Raw genomic sequence first — 9,820 nt, 5'->3', positions numbered from 1 at the left:
CTGTCATCTTTAGTCATGCAAATAATGCACGATTCCAGTGGTTTAATTAAAAATAAGATCAAAAATTAGAAGAAAAAAGTCATAACACATCAAAGTAACTGCCAACACTACCTCCATAAGCACTGATTCTGTTCCTTTTGAAGCCAGCAGAAATGCTGGCATGTATACTCAAAGTTAATTCAGACATTAGAGAAAAACAGTACTTCCATTACATACCTTAGCTCCCTCTGATATGCTTGCCTTCTCCAGAAGGTTGCTGAAGTGGCCTGATTTCAGTTTTAGAATCTGGCATTAGGAGCTATTGGTTGTCTTCCACTCAGAAGTCTATACATGAAGGAAGAGATTATCATCTTTCTTAGGAAACTAGCCTGTTTAAATCCAAATTTCCTTTGGATTTTTATTTCTTGGACACATTTCAAAATTTATTAAAAAAAAAATACATAAATGAGCTCCACCCCAACAATTTCTGTCTTCCAAAACAACCACCCTACCCCTGACCATCACAGTCTGTTTTCTATCTAGTCTCACCCAATAACCAAGATTAGCACTACTGGATAAAGGCTATAATCTGTTGCCCACTGAGTTTGCTTTTAAAGATTATACCACTTATAATACTAATACTAAGAGGGAAGGGGAAGAATTAACAATTAAATTAAAGAGAAAGACTGTTCCTTTACCATGGACAATGCATTCAGGGGAGAGAGAAGAAGGCAAGTGCTGCCACTTCGTAGCTGCATCACATGGTAAAAAATGCCTAGCAGCTAACAATCTGTTGTGGCAGTCAAAGCAATAATTTTCTTTATCTAACCCCCAAGAAAAAAATCTGTTTGACCTAAGGAATTCAGCAAACATGGAAAATGATGATATGATGACGATAAGGTGAGAATTACTGAGAAGAAAGAACAAACTGCAGACAGAACTAATGCTTTGCCTCTAATTGAAAAGCTCAGGAAAACCAGGTAGTCACAGATCCTTGCAAATCAAATAAAGTTGTACATTGTGAATGTTATCTGATACAAATTGTTGAGAAAAGGGCAGCAGAGGTTCCTAGAAGCAAAAACTTTCTCCATACTAGATGCATTTCAGCACAGAGAATTAGATGAGTCAATACCTAATTTGGTATTTAATATACCATTGAACATTATAACTGTAAGCAAATGTTGGCATTCAGGGATAACAGTGGCAAACAAAAGCAAAATCACTTGTAGCAGAATGCTGCTAATTTGCACATCATTAATCTTCATGTCCCATAATTCAAATGCATAATGACAGTAGTCTCTCTCTTTGTCTCAGCAACAGCTGAATAACGGTGCTGTACTGTAATCTCAAATTATGCATTCAACAGTTGGAGGTGGGGCTGATAATACCATTTATTATTAATATTGCCTAGCATCACCCACACAGAGCCACACTTGCAGTTGCTTATAGAGCTGTGCCTTCCTTAAGCCATCCAGATGGATGTGGGATGTCTTCCTTAAGGAGATTTTTTTATTTTATTTTATTTTATTTTATTTTATTTTATTTTATTTTATTTTATTTTATTTTATTTTATTTTATTTTATTTTATTTTATTTTATTTTATTTTATTTTATTTTATTTTATTTTATTTTAAAGCTTGAAACAAGATAATTTAATTGCTCCTGAAAAAGTGGGCCTGTGAATGGGATGTGTTTTTCTCTGGTGATCTTTTTGGCAAACTGATGCTTTCTGCTTTTGGTCAGCACCTTGGCTGGGGCAGTAGGTACCTCTTCATCATCCCATGTTGTCCTGGCAATCAGTACAACAGCTAAGATGTAAGAACTAACAAACAACCAAACACTCTGCCTCATCACATCTCACAAGGTTTCTATGGCTGAGCATCCCACACATGCACAATCAGCTTGGTGCCACCAAGCATTTACATTTCTTGACAGAGGACACACAGCCTGTCCCTGACACAGCCTCCTGGCACCACAGCCAGGCAGGAGGGAAGGCAACCTACATTTGCTGAGCAAGGAAACCCACATGGGAAGTTCGAAAGCCTGGAGTGGGCTAGAGAAGAACAAGATCATGCTAAGTAAAGAAAGGCAGAGAGGAGCCAAAAATGGAACAAGAGGGTGGGAAGAGCAGAGGAGAGCTGAGCAGTGGGAAAGCCAAAGCACTTGTGCACATTAGACCATTTCCCTCCAGTGCAAGGCATGGAACTGTAAACCCCAGGCTCTGCTGGTGAGCATTATATCATCCCTTGCTGGTCTTGCTTCACAGAGTGTAACCACCCACCACTATTACTGGCCCACCCTTAGCCTTCTGGCTCCTGGTGGAGGACCTTCAGTCCTGCTGATGACCCACATCAGCATTGCACCAATATTTCTACTTCATCTTCCACAGCTGCAGAAAACACACACAAAAAGTTTAAAAAATATATTCTGAATCAAAGGAGCTGGCAGTCAAAAGTTGGAGTGTATGAAGTTGGAGGCAAAGAGGGGAATCTGAATTTGTCTCCCTCATGCATGCACAGGAAGCACAATCTTTAAATATCTGATCCTGGGCAGTTTTTCCACAAATCACCTTTAAAGATCTGTGTACACAGGCTGTCCTGCATGGGCAGTCATTCTGCTTCTCTAGTGCCTCCAGGCTCTATGCACCACCCGCTGTTCACAGCTTGGGCTGAAACTGCAGCAATTAGTTCTTCTATGGTTTCTCTTCGACATTGCCACCAATGGTACTGTATCCATTTTTAAATAAATAGCCTCCACTTGGTGAATGAATATAAAAATCAATATACACACAGAGTAGCTTGACTCCAGCTGTGCTCAGCATATCTGTAATTCCAGATACCAAGGTCTCAAATAAGGAGACAGTGACCATCCCTGAAAATTTGGCATGTTTGATGAGTAGCAGTAGTAGTAGTAGTAGTAGTAGTAGTAGTAGTATATTTTAGTGGACAGAGCTAGGAGTTATACATATAAAATCAATATTACTTGGTATATCTGAAAAGATATACCAGATGCAAACGTTTTCAACATGAAAAAAAAAAAAATAATCATTTTTAGTCAACCTACACAGTATCTTTCAGGAAGAAATGATCAGTTTAATTTTCTTTCAGGATAACTATGTTGAAGACCTTTTAATTTCATTTAGTATATGTCAATTTTCAACAAAAATGACATTTCATACTAAGAAGCCAGTAAGTTTCATCACAAAATTGCAGAAAACAAGCTCTTTCAGTGTTTTCCGTGGGAAAGGACAGAATCCACAGCTCCAGGACAGAAATAAACTGTCACGATTAGATAATCATCTGCTTCAACAAGTATCCAACAAATGTGCAAGGGTCACACGCATGATAACTTATTTTGCTGAAGTACTACAGCAAGGGAAAATACGTTTATGTGATTATGTTAGGCTTTCTGTAGTTTGTACACATAAAACAGCATGATAATTGAACAAGCTTTCTAAATGATGGCAACCCCTGACCTTGGAACTTTAAGAGGTTTTGTTCTGAAACCCACTGTTGTGCTTATATTTCTATAATAAGTTGCAGCTTTTTTATAAATTCTGATATTTCTCAAAAAGAGTCTTGACAAGTCTGATGTTGAAGCAATTTTTGATTTTATGTGTAAAACTTAAATGTGAAACTCTCAGTATGGAAGGAAAACAAAAGATAATCACAGATCCCAACAAAACCACAGCACAAGAAAGCTGCATATCATCCTGTCTCCATCAAAGAATGCTCCACATCCTTCAGCACAGGTTTCTGATACTCAGACCCTCCTCTAGGCTTTTGCTGACCACAGAGTCACTGTGAAAGCAAATGGGAAAAAGAACAATCAGATGCAGCTACAAGAACTGAAGATCAAAGCTACTTACATTCCAATCAACCTGATTATCACTGCCTCTCTTTGAACCTCTGGAATCTAATTCACTGTGCCCATTCCAAAACTCCAATATTTCACAGGGAAAAAAAATCACAGAAAAAAATAGAGAGATTTTATATATAAAATATTTATTTTACATATATACATATAAAGTATATATGTGTGCATAAATATATGTATATGCTTGTATATATTTGGCTATATACAAATTGCAAAAAGAGTGTGTCATGAGTGAAGCATCATATTCACTCCCTAACCTGCAGATTAGGAATGTGGTCACACAAATGACTGTCAGGATTCTCCAAACAGACTGTCACACTGACCACCAGTGCCTAAGATTTCTACTGATCATTGCAGTGGTGAGAAAAGACTAAGAATTAAGGTGAACAAAACATCCTGAAGCCATCATCTGATGCCTCGAGGCTCCCAATTTAGAGTTTCTGTTGTTGTAATGGTATCTGTCAGTATCCAAAAATTTAATTCCTCCTTCCAAGCCATTTCTACATAAAACTGAGAGAGCTAAGTCAACATACTGTTTTTGCAGCATGCTTATAAATACTTAATTCCATAAGACAGCAGATACAGAAAGCACAGCAAAGAAAGCACGCCTCATTGAGACAGAAGGCATCATCATGGAAATACGCTTTTTGCTGTTGAAGTGATTTCCCTGGATTACAACAAGTTGGAAGGGTTCCCATAGCATGGGAGTAAAGCATTTGAGATATGCAAAGTTATGCTTTAGCACATATTCCTACTTAAATATATTAAAAAGGGAGTCCTAGAGATGGAGAGAGATTGTTATTGATAGTACTGCAGTGATAGTAAGTCATCATTATTTGTTGAATACCAGCAATACTTTTCACTCTTATCCATGTTATAGGAAACTTAGAAACCTACAATCAGACAAACGTGAACTGAATGTAAATAGTTTCTGGTGTTATCCAAAAAATCTCAAAAAAGATTAGAAGTAGCAACTCAAACTACTAGCACCATTTTGAAGGCTTATTAGTTTACCCACTTTACAAGATATGCAAACTGAAGTACCTAGGTGCTTCTTCCATGAATTTACTGCAAATTAGTAAAAGAAACTGGATAGAACTCACTCCATAAACCCTTGAAAGTGAACAGGCTTTGAGGAAGGTTTTTCATTATATCTTTCAAACTACAGAAGCTGAGCCCCAGAGTAAAAAGAACCAGACAGATGGAGTCCTCAGATAATCAGCTTTGACTATGTTTGGATCCTTTCTACTTTCATCTCTGCTAATACAGTACTGAATGAGCACAGAAGTCTGTTTTAAACTGATACTAGAGAAAATACTTATTTACATGATAAACTTCATGAAGTAACATGATTAACTCAGTTACAGGAAGTGACTGTGATTCCAGGTGCATTTCTGCCTCACTCCCAGGGTGATTTTTCTCTATGGAACAGATTTATTCTCCTGTTGCATTAAAAACAACAAAAAAAAAATGTCTATAAGTGAGTAAAGAGCTAAGCCACTGCAAGGCCTTAGGGTACCTTGTAGCAATCCACCTCAAAATCCCATTTCCAGCTAAACCATCTGTAATTTCATGATTAAATACTCAATCTCAAAATTTCATCCTTCGTGAAAACATTCCTCTAAAACATTTTTCCCCTTTTGTTTTAAAACTCCCAGTTGTTTTCCTGTCATGTATGGGTTCTTTTCAATGGTTTGGCAGGTGACAGTAACACATGCAGAATTTTAATTTCTCTCCTGCTCTGCAAAGTCTCTACCACACCTGTTTGCAGATCCTACTCACCCAAACACCTTGTGTACCACGAGGGGCTATTTGTCTCCCATTACACAACCCAAAATCCTCTCACGGGTATCGATGTGGTGTAGCACATGAATATTCAACAAGATACTTGCAGATCCCTTGGATCTGTATAGCAACAAGCAACAAATGACCTTTCTATCAGGTGTTCAGAGCAACTCTTGACCAATTATGTAATTTAATACGTCCAGTTACCTTTCATTATTCTTTATTATTCATATTTTGTATCTCCTCCCCTCTTAGAGTCTCATTTGAAGTATGAAGTCTCCCATGAAGCAGGAATGAAATTACAGTGACCAAGTTTTGGAGCAATTGAGAAGACTGAACTTGTTTCTTAAGAAAAAATAAGCTAGCTAAATATGTTAGGCCCAAGAAAAAATAAAAAGCATGTAAAGTAACAGTGAAAACAGACAGTGAAAAACTGCAAAGAGTAGTGTGTGTGTAAATTTATTATATTGTGAAGTCCTCTATGCAGGCCACTTTCAGCAGAGAAAAGCCCTGTGAGAAGCTCAATGAGTGGAAGGTAGGTGTTTGGGGCATCTCTAGTTAAAATAAATAAATAAATAAATAAGATAAGTAGGGTACAAAATCAGCATAACTTGGATGTAGGTACAATAATATTCTGTCTTCAACAGGTTGCTAGTAAATATCATGGGCATAATATTCATAGACTATGTTATGAAAAAATTGTGCAGACCAGTTAACTGACATTAAAGAAGCACTTTATGGCTTCAGAAAAAATGGAATTTGTTATGTAAGGTGTTTGTGTGGGGGAATTACTACGCAAACATAAATAATGAAACAGAGATTGGCAGTGGTTAGCCACTCTAGTGTGTCTTCCACACTTGCCATTTGGATACTGAGAAAAAGGACAGTAAATGGATCACATGAACACACCTGTAACAGAAGAGGAAAATGCATGTGGCAATGAGCCATCAAAACCTCTGCAGAGCCAATGGGAGCAGTGATGTTCATCTCAGTGACTGCCACAGTCTGGCAGGGACTCACTGAAAAAATTGACCTCATACTATGCCAGGAGAAACCTACTTTCCATAGCTGCCACAGGCCCCAAGGAAAGGAGAGCATCACTGAGGTCATTCTCATTCCATGTGGAGGATTTGAACTGGTGGGGGGAGTTCTTTGAGGCCCCAGAACTCTTCTGGCAGTAAAATATGCCAAAAGAACTGATTCTGTAATTCCTCGCTGGAGGTAACTCATTCTCGATTTTGTTTCCCCCTCTATCCAGCAAGTTAATAAGCCATATTCCATGTTTTGTTCACATGCCTTTGGGAACCTGACTCTGAAATAGGCATTGATAGTGAAATTGCTTTTTCTGCTGCTCTTTAATAAGGTAACTCAAGCAAACATTGTAAAGGCTAATTCAAATAATTCCATCACCATCAGTCTGGCCCTGTCTAGCTGTGGTGCACTGCTTTGTTTTGACTCACAAGGGGATTTTGTCTTCACTAACCACCCTACTCCAGTGGGGATGCATTACAGATCATTCTGATAATTCACCTGTTGATAAAAAAACAATTTCAGTCATTAATGTGCTGCCTTTTAAGTATGGCTTTAGCAAGCAGACAGGAGCTGTGAGCAGAAACTGTTTCCTAACTACAATCATTTGCTTCCCAGCACAGCAGTCCTTGGGCCAACAGCACATCACTAACCAGGTAATAGATGCTCATCTCCTGCATGTCTACCACTTGATTCCACTCTGTGCTACATAAGTATATCTGTATATCTTCTGTATATCTTACCTGTGTTCATGAAGAGTGGCATACGTGCAGCTGACATGGCTCAAGTTCACTGTGTGGCATAATCAGCTCTTGTACCTCAGTCCTACGTGGAAATGAGAAAATAAGGCATAAAAGGCACACAGCATTATTCATCACTGTTTTCTAAAGGAGCTCAGGGAGAGGTTTTTGGGCTTTGGCCAGCCTGAAAAAAACCCTGAGGGCACATCTGAGGAGGGCTGCTAGATCAGTGTCTGCTATGCTGCTTTTAATGTGGTTGAAGTTCATCTGTTTCTTTCCTGTGCAGAGACCCTGGCACTTTCCTGTCATTAAACATGAAGCCCATACTGATCTGTCTCTTGCACTATTTCTATTCTTCAGGGCAATGGCGCAATCCAAGCACCCCCCAGAAAGAAATCAGTGGCAATCAGCAAGACCCCTAGTGGGTTCTATGGAGCATCAGGTGTTGCCCTCAAATCAGTGCAGGGCCAGGACTGGAGTGAAGGAAATCACTTTAACATCCATTTCCTTCTCAAAAGTGCAGCATCATTTTAAGAGGATTCTGCCTATTTTAGCTGATTAGAGTTTTGCAGAGGAAAGCCATATCAATGCTGATGCCATTTGGACTTCATGGCAAAAAGGCCAGGGAGCACAGTCAGCTAGTCCCTATACAGTTAATGTAGTGGCAACATTCTTGCAGGATGCGGACCACACCAGATAAACATGCTTTGGACATCCCTGGCTGACATGGTTAAATTATTTTTTAATGAGATAGCTGGTTACTGTCAAGAACTACTAAAAGCAGAGTGCACCTCAAGGTAGTGAGTACCATCGGGAGTCTTTAAATAACACAATCTCCATTAAACTACAAGTGCCTCTGTCCTTCCTGGGTAAAAAAGTGCAAAACATTCTCCAGCAGAATTGTCTATCTCCTTTAAATCTAGAGAAGAAAAGTCAGCAGAGCATCTTCCAGCAGTCTGAAAAATATATATTTGGGGAAAATAATAACAACACACACACCGCCCAAAAACTAGGGATAAGTCTTAAAACTAACCAATTCTATTCAGACCACCTACTGCTGATCCAAGGCATAAATTGACAGGTAGAAGAATGTTAGGTCTATGTACCAAGACACAATCAGCCTGTACAGAACAGCAGTGCCATATATGTAATGAATGTACTTGTGAACACACTCAGCTTAAACTGTATGATGTCTCATGCCTCACTTCATGTACACAGCACCTCAAGCCAGGATGAATTTCACTTGGTGGCCTTGCACAGAGCTGTGTATGCACAGCTCCAGGTCTATGTTCAATCACCTAAGACTGGATCCTATGCCTCATACTGGCATGAGCAAAAAAATTAGGTACCCCTAAATCCTTCCATCATAGAATTTTATGTCTCTACCTGAGGACTGTCATTTAAAAATGGACAAAGAAATTCTCAGGTGGTCTTCACAACATCTCATCATGTTCTAGCACCTATAGCACACAGTGGATTCCAGTACTGGGAAGCTTGAATTATCATACTGAGTTATTAAATCTAGCATCCTTAGCTTGCACTAAGCATATCAAGCTGGGTTGTTGGTCTACAAAAAAATAAGCATTCACCAACACTCTCCTTGATTTATGGAGTATTTCCCTGTTAATTCACTTCCCAATGAGAGTGCTAAAAAAACATGGAGTTTTCTTTCAGCGTTTAAAATCTTAGCTGTACAATACCAACAAGAATCTTAGCTGTACAATACCAACCTTTCATCTGTCAAACTTTCATCTGTAAAAACTTCCTTACAAAAGTCACAAGCTACTATTATCTGCCTTAACCATTCTCTTGCACAATTAACTGTCTTAAGGTATTTAAAAAGCTGGTTCATTTACCAAGCCCATTTTACCAAGCCCACCATGCTCACCACCTTCAGAGACCTTGCCACCACCCCTGGAGTTGGGCAGGGGGACCACACCTCATCTGGAGACATCAGTTGTCTTCTCCAGTATGTCACTCGCTACAAAATCAATCCACCTTGCAAAGCACTTTCCTTAAAAAAAATAAAATCCCTCATTAGAGGGCAGCAACCACTAAAAGCATCCATTAAAATCCATCCTCACTGACAGGCAGGTATAAAAATAGACTAGCAGCAATTGGCTTACTAGAGCTGTCAAATCACAGAAAGAAAACTTTTGGAGAGGAACATACCTCCAGCTATCAGTTAATTTTCCAGTACACTAAGAAAGGTTATTTGCTGCAGGATTTTGCCATGTTTGATTACGAATCAGTTAAAAACCCACCCCCTTCCTTTGGAAGTACTGGTTGTCTACAGCCATTTCTCCAAAGATAATGCAAACAGGATTTCTATAAACTTCTTCAGCTGCCTGATAGACAATTAATTCTTAAACCACTAATACTGGTTTTGCTTCTGCACTCAGATGAGAGTAA

General features: G+C 38.8%; 1 long non-coding RNA gene across 3 annotated transcripts; it reads right to left on the bottom strand.

The window, feature by feature from the left end:
• Positions 1–3,576: 3,576 nt before the first annotated feature.
• LOC311429696 lies at positions 3,577–9,463 on the bottom strand. Of its 3 annotated transcripts, none has more exons than XR_014688350.1 (3): positions 9,300–9,463; positions 7,412–7,493; positions 3,577–3,778 (listed from the first exon to the last, which is right to left on the bottom strand). It is a non-coding gene; the product is annotated as an uncharacterized lncRNA (long non-coding RNA). The 3 variants fall into 3 exon arrangements; XR_014688351.1 differs by having other exon boundaries at positions 9,310–9,463; XR_014688352.1 differs by having other exon boundaries at positions 9,348–9,398.
• Positions 9,464–9,820: the final 357 nt, after the last annotated feature.

Source organism: Aythya ferina (genome assembly GCF_964211825.1).
Source record: "Aythya ferina genome assembly, chromosome: 1".
In the NCBI taxonomy this organism is placed as follows: domain Eukaryota; kingdom Metazoa; phylum Chordata; class Aves; order Anseriformes; family Anatidae; genus Aythya; species Aythya ferina.
Note: the sequence above shows the minus strand (reverse complement) of the source record. Positions and strands in the feature narration are given on the sequence as shown.